This window comes from Marmota marmota, unplaced genomic scaffold (assembly GCF_001458135.2).
Source record: "Marmota marmota marmota unplaced genomic scaffold, marMar, whole genome shotgun sequence".
NCBI classification, from domain to species: Eukaryota; Metazoa; Chordata; class Mammalia; order Rodentia; family Sciuridae; genus Marmota; species Marmota marmota.
In genome coordinates this window covers 9522754-9530437 of record NW_026000075.1, presented here as the reverse complement: position 1 = coordinate 9530437, position 7684 = coordinate 9522754, and the positions used below count along the sequence as shown (strand labels likewise).

At 35.9% G+C, this 7684-nt stretch overlaps 1 pseudogene; it reads left to right on the top strand.

The window, feature by feature from the left end:
* Positions 1–7439, top strand: part of LOC107149553 — a 25660-nt pseudogene extending 18221 nt beyond the window's left edge.
* Positions 7440–7684: the final 245 nt, after the last annotated feature.

The following is a 7684-nucleotide window of genomic DNA, read 5'->3' as shown; positions in this document are numbered from 1 at the left end:
CTGCATTGCTTGTGGTCCTTTCTTTCCTTGTCTTTTCATACTGCTCGCGTTTCTTTCTGCTTGGTGAAACTGTTGTGTTCTTGAATTTTCCCCCTATATATTTATATTGCTCTTGTATAGTTGCAAAATCTCCCTTGCAGAGGTGGGCGGCGGCTGTGCTCCTCCTCCAATTGGGGTGATCTGTGTATCTCGCCGGCGGGCAGCTGGGCCCCTTCTCCAGGTCGCGTGGTCTGCCTACCTTGCGGGCAACGGCTGGGCACCTCCTCCAATAGGGATGATCTGTATACCATGCTGGCGGGCCGCTGGGCCTGTTCTCCAGGTTGCAGTTCTGCCTACCTTGCTGGTGCAGGCAATGGCTGTGCCCTTCCTCCAAGTGGGGTGATCTTTCAACTAGGCCGGCGTGCCACCGGGCCCCTTCTCCAGGACGCGCGGTCTGCCTACCTTGTGGGCGGCAGCTGGGACCTTCCTCCATTTGGGGTGATGTTTCTACCACGCCGGCGGGCCGCTGGGCCTATTCTGCTGGTTGGTCGCGGGTGTGCCTATCTTGCAGGTGCAGGCGGCGGCTCTGCTCTGCCCTTCCTCCAATTGGGGTGATGTGTCTACCACGCCGGCGGGCTGCTGGGCCTGCTCCGCCGGTTGGTCGTGGGTCTGCCTACCTTGCAGGCGCGGGCAGTGGCTCTGCTCCGCCACTCCTCCAATTGGGGCGATGTGTCTACCACACCTGCAGGCCACTGGGCCTATGAACTAACTTTTGACAATGTTTTTCTCTCCATTATTAATGTCCTGTATTAAATTTATTATCTTGTTATGTTTATTATTTATAGTTCATCTACCTACTTTATTTATTCTCTGTTTTTTTTCTAGGTTCATAAAGGAATGACTTGGAACATTGATTGTATCCAACTTTCTTCATTTGAAGCTATGTTTCCCTCTAAGTCCTGCTTTATCTATATTCCACACATTTTAAAATATTATCTGTATTATTATTCAGTCTAAAATTTTTCAAAATTTCCATTTTGTTTTGTCTTTGTCTCATGGATTATTTAAATGTAGGTCAGTTTATTTCTAAATATTTGAGGATTTTCTACATAAGTTATGTTATTTATTTCTATTTTAACATTGTGGTTAGTTTATATACTCTCAGTAATTTATATTATCTGTTATTTGTTGATACTTGGATCATCATAAGGTCTGTAAATTCTAGTTTCTCAACTTTGACATACTTGATTTGATGACATTTTGTTGTCTCTCATATATATATATATGTCATATATATGCATTATGTTCAGAATATATACATATACATGTTCAGAATTGTTATTTTATGTTAAAATGATTATTTTACTATGCAAAATTTCCCCAATTATCTTAGTAATGCTTTTTTATTTTTGAGAGAGAGAGAGAGAGAGAGAGAGAATTTTAATATTTATTTTTTAGTTTTCGGCGGACACAGCATTTTTGTTTGTATGTGGTGCTGAGGATCGAACCCGGGCTGCACGTATGCCAGGCGAGCGCACTACCGCTTGAGCCACATCCCCAGCCCCAATACTTTTCTTAAAGCCTGTTTATAGTAATAGGGTAAGTTGTGTCTTCCTGAGCTTAGTGTTAGCATTGTGTATTTTTTCCACCCTTTCACTTTTAGTTTGTTCATGTCTTTGTTTTCAACGTATGTTCCTTTTAAACATAACATTTTAACCTTGAATTTTTTTATACAATTATCATATCTTTGCTGAAATTTCTCAATTCTTCATGCTTGTTAACCTCTGTTTAAACTGTGTTCTTTAACATTTTTACCATAGTGTCTGCAAATTCTTTGTTGGGTAGTTCCAACATTTGAGCTATCTCTGGATTTGCTTCTATGTACTATTTTATCTCTAGTTCAGTGTGTGCGTATTTTTTTGTCTGTCTTGCAATTTTTCGTTGCTTGAAAGACATTTTTGTATAATAGAATAGTGAAAACTAAAGTATTAATACCCACTTTAATTTTAATCTACGTACTGGACGGAGACTGAATTGATATGATATATAGTTTTCTTGTGTTGTGCTTTATTTCAACATTAATTTAATTTACTTTTCTTCTGTCTTTAAATGCATTGAGGATTGAATGGAGAGTTTCCCTTCTGCAGGTCTTGGAATCAGAGCACTGTCAAGACTCCAGAGATCTGCTCAGCCTTCAGATTGGGTCATCAGCTTTTGGAACTGTGGGGTAGCCTAGTTTCCAGGCTTGTAGTCAGGATTTGGGGTCTCTGAAGTGTTGTCTTTGCACATAAGCCCTGTGCCATGCTTTCTGAACCTTGGAAGACCTCTTTCAAACCTGTTATCCCTCCTCTAGCCTTTGGAGGGCTGTGGATCCATAATCTATGAGGACACAGAATGCCTTGAAAATGTTGCTCTTTAGCTATTTTAACTAGTCCTCACTCTTTGGTAATTGAAAGCAAAATTGTAATTTTGTATGTGTAAGTGTGTGTGTGTGTGTGTGTGTGAGAGAGAGAGAGAGAGAGAGAGAGAGAGAGAGATCTGATTCCTTCCAACTTTCTTTGGATGTTAATATTCTCTCTGCTTGCTTTTCTGCTTCAAGACAACCTACTTTGAGGGAGTTTTGCACTTGAAAGTCTGTACACGCCACAAAGGGGCTATCTCATAGCTCTAAATCTTGGGCACCATCTCCCTGCTTTTGGTGTATTTCTTTCCACTTGGTGAATATCCATGTGTAAGAGTTGGCAGATGGGCGCAGTGGGTAGAAATCCTCCAAATTATAGTCTACCATGTCAGCCTACATGTGGTTCTTAACCATTTTTAAAATCTGTGTCTAGTACCTACTTCTTTCCTTGCACCACCTCACTCTCATGATGTATGTCTTCCTCAGTAACTTAGTGTCTCTCTTCTGTGGAGGATTAAACACTTTCTGAATACTAGTGTTTATTTAGGTTTTATTGCATCCTCTATTCTAATGGATTTTAAAAACTAATTTTTGTAGCCTATCTGGATTTTTCTTGTTCTTATTATTGGTGTGGAAATGGCAGTCTTTCATAAGTTTCTCATTTGGCAGGAAAAGAAACTTCCTGTATTATACTGTTAATTATTTAATTTTAAATTGCCTTCCTTTATGCATGAGATCTCTGGTATAGGTGCAAATGACATGTGTAGAATAAGAGTCAAACAATTACAACTCCCTTTTCTCACTAGAAAGTGTTTACAGGAAATTAGATTTTTTTTTGTTCTCCCCTGAGTTTAGCAAACTGGATTTTATAGTACTTAAAACATGAAGAAATACTGGAGCAGAGCATCTCAATGACTCATGCTCTCCTTCTGGTTTCTTGAAATTCAAATTTGGAAACATTCAATAGAAATATTTTGGTGCTCTGAACTTGTGATGGTGTATATAGGACCCTAATTGTCACTGACTCATTCAGAAAAGATGTTTTTTCTTTGCATTCTATTTCCTCCTCCTTTACTTAAAAGAAATGTATTGATTTACTTAAGGAAGATTTGTAATCTCACTTATTGTTCCTATTTTACTTAACAAATTAACATCCTTATTTTAAAGTCCATACATTTTCAGTAATTATATAATTATGCAATCCATATATTTCCAAATTTTATATATTTACCTATTTTAGTCTTTTCTTTTAAATTATTGCTTTTATCTGCTTAATTACTTGCACTGCTTGTTTAATGCAGTACAGGTCATTTATATAAGATTTCTGGTATGCTGATCTAAACATACTCAAACATATTAGTTAAGTATGTGTGTATTTATTAATATACATACCCATATTTTAATAGGATTTCTTTATCAATATAAAGTTTTTGGTGTTAACCTACACTCTGAAATAGAGCAATTTTGTAACTTGTTTATCTCATTCAATATCTATATACTATTTTATATATCAATAACCTATTTTTCTTTCTGTTATGGGAATTGTCATATTTATAACTTCGATAGATCACCATAGCAATTTGATCAGGCACCTTGCCCTGATTGAATTCTGTCTGGACAAGGATTAAGTAGCCATTTGACACACATTTATTTTCCTTTGGTGCATATAAATCTCCCATCCTTGGAATGGAGAATGGATGTCTCTTTCTTTATTAATTTTATTTTTTAAGCATTAGCTTGCAAAATTTTCAGAGTAATTCCCATTCCTAAAATCTCCTTTATTGGTTTTATATTGATGAGTATTCTTCGTATAATGGAAAATAAGATTGCATAGAATTCGTGATGAACTGCTCTTTTTTCTTTTCTTTTTTTTTATATCATGAGTATAGTTTGGTCTGATTGTCCAGTGTTGGATGGGACCCAGTAGACTTTCTGCTCCACAGCTGATTTACACTTCTGGGTTGGCTAAGTACAGATGGGGCTTGAAATATTGTATACTATTGCCAAACAAATTGGATAAAAGTAAATCAGATAAGGAAGTCCTGATTAGGTTAAACTTGAAACAATATGGAGAGACTTATCTATGTTTTTGGAAATAGTTTTTTCTTCAACAGAGGCTCCTTTGACATTGAAAATGATCTTTGATGCTTAAATCTTTACCTGGGCAATGGACCCCCTTTCCCTGGGCTGGCAAGTTAGATTTTCCTGTATAGCACAAACATATGCAAAAATAGAAAATACATACAAAATAAAAAAAAAATGAAGACCTCTGTCACTTGAGATCTGTCACTCTGCACTAGTACAACATGACCTAAACATCTATTCTGTGATCAACTCCATGCAGACTCCAGGGAAAATCTTCATGTCTTTAACCTTGTATTGTAGAAATCATAGGAGACTTCTTCCAAGTGTGGCAAAGGTTTGAGGTACATGCCTTCACCAACATCAGAAATTGACACTGTGTTCTTGTATAGGAAGGATTTGAGAGGCATAGAGGCCTCACAGGGAGAAAAGAAACCTTTCCTGCCTTGTCGAATGCTTCCATCCAGGCCACAAGACTGTAACCGATTTTGCAGTATAATGAAATATTATTTTTCAGTAGTGAAGAGAGTCCTTTGTTCTATTTGTTTTCCTTTTGAGTTTGTGGTTCTGAAGATACTAGAAAAATAGTATGAAATTTAGAACAGTTGCATAATGATAGCTGAGGGATTTTTACAATAAGAAGCCAATTATATTTACTCTGAAACTTGCATATATGTATATTGAGAGCTAATTTAGGTGAAGTGTAATATCAGTTTCTTACACTGGTAGTAAAATGGACATTGAATACAAGAATTGAAAACAGATGTGGTTTTATTTTTAAAAGTTTCCATTAAATTTTCAAAAAATCAAATGCAAACATCACACTTTAACCAATTTAAGTTTTACTAGTCATTAATTTTAACATACATTTTATAATAATAGTTGACAGAATATTAAAAATAACTCTTTGGAAGATGCAAAAAAATAATTTAGAAATTTGACAAATAATGATGAAATATATTCAAGTTTCTATATTTTTATTAAATTCTTATTAGTGCATTATAGTTACAGATAATAGCAGGTTTCATTGTGACATAGTCACAAATGCATATAATATAATTTGCTTTATTTCATTCCCTTGTTACTTTTCCTTCCACCAATCTGCTGATTTTCCTTCTATTTATTTGCAGAAAAAAAAATCAACAAAATTACTGTGTGTGTGTGTATGAATATATCACAATGAGTCCTAATTTATGCTTAATTATCATGCACCAATTAAAGTTTTGTATACTTTTGAAAATAATTATATTGCTTTAAATTATTTAAATTGGTCCCATCAACAGAATATGAACTGTATTAAATTATGATTATAATAATTAAATATCAGTGTTTCTATTGAAGTGAAATGAAGAAAAAATACATTTATGTAATAATATAAACTTTAAAAAATAAATTTATGTAATATCATAGTAACCTGTGAATTATGTTTATTTGTAGTTTGTTACACATTAAAATCTTATCAAATAACCAAGGGATAGTTTTGGTTCTCTGATATTTTTTAAACTTTCAGTTTATAAAATGATAGCTAATTCAGGTTTATTTATTATAAAAGGTATATTTGTCAAAGTATAAGGATAAATATAATTTAACTAATAATATATGAGCTCGATTTATGGAATTTAAATATTTAAATGTTTAGTGGTTAAATATTTAATATGAAATTTTAAATATTTAATTATGGTATGTGAGTCTCATTGGGCCTCTAGTTCTATAAATATTGGTGGTAGTATTGTTTCTAATTCCAAAATAAAATAGAATATTGGCTGGTCATTTAAAATTAAAGGGTCATCATTAATTTCCATAAGTATGATATTAGTATCATATAATAAAATATTCTTTTATAGATATACTTACAGAATTATTTAGCAACTGAAAAGTGACAGTATTAGAAATTAAAAGGTGACCCCAAAACATCACTGAATTTTCTTGTTTTTATTATCTTCACGGAATTCTACATGTAAGAAGAGGAGCATATATGTAAATCAAGGCTTGGCAAAAGTCTATTTCATTTGATCAACAATTTTGTCTTCATCATTGTCTCAAAATATATTTTGAACTGAGAGTCAAAGCCGGTTCCTAGTCCAGTTCTGTCCCTCAGTTGCCCGCCTCCTCTTCTTCCAACATGACAGATGCCGCTGTGTCCTTTGTCAGGGACTTCCTGGCTGCTCTAAGACCAGGGTTGCGCCTGTGGAGCGGGTCAAGCTGCCTCTGCAGGTACAGCATGCCGCCAAGTACATCACCACGGATAAGCAGTACCAGGGCATTATAGACTGCATGGTTCCTATCCCCAACAAGCAGGGAGTCCTGTCCTTCTGCCGTGGTAACCTGGGCAATGTCATCAGATACTTCTCCACCCAGGCTCCCAAGTTTGCCTTCAAAGATAAATACAAGCAGATCTTCCTGGGTGGCGTGGAGAAGAGGGTCGCTTCTGGAGCTACTTTGCAGGGAAAAGTAGATGAAATCAATACATACCCTTGTGTTTTGTGTGTCCTCTTCATTTTGCCCTAACCCATCCAGGAGCTGGTGTGGTGAAATCCAGAGCTAAAAGAGAATTCAAAGGCCTCCGTGACTGGGACTGCCTGGTTAAGATCTACAAATCTAATGGGATTAAGACTTTAATGCGTCCGTGCAGGGTAGTATCATCTACCAAGCTGCCTACTTTGGTATGTACAGCACTGTAAAGGGAATGCTTCCAGACCCCGGAAGACTCACATCTTAATCAGCTGGATGATTGCACAGCCTGTCACTGCGTTGCTGGGTTGACTTCCTATCCATTTGATACTGTTCACCGTGGCATGATGATACAGTCAGGGCTCAAAGGAACGGACATTATATACAGGCAAGACTGACTGCTAGACAAAGATTGCTCCTGATGAAGGAGGCAAAGATTTTTTCAAGGGTGCAAGGTTCAGTGTTCTCCAATGTCCAATGGGTGATGCTTTTGTACTTGTATGATGAAATCAAGACGTTCATATAAGTTATTTCCTATGTTTCTCCGACCTGTGAACAGCATGTTGCATTATATAACATATCTTGAGCATTCTGGACAGACTCTTGGCTGTTTATCAATGCCAAGTATTTCCTGGATGAAAATAGGAAGCAATAATATTCATCTGACCAGTTTTCTCTTAAATCCATTTCCATGATGATGATGATAATAATGATGGGAATCAATTCTATTTTTTTATTTCATCACTTCTGATAAATAACAAATTTGAAGAA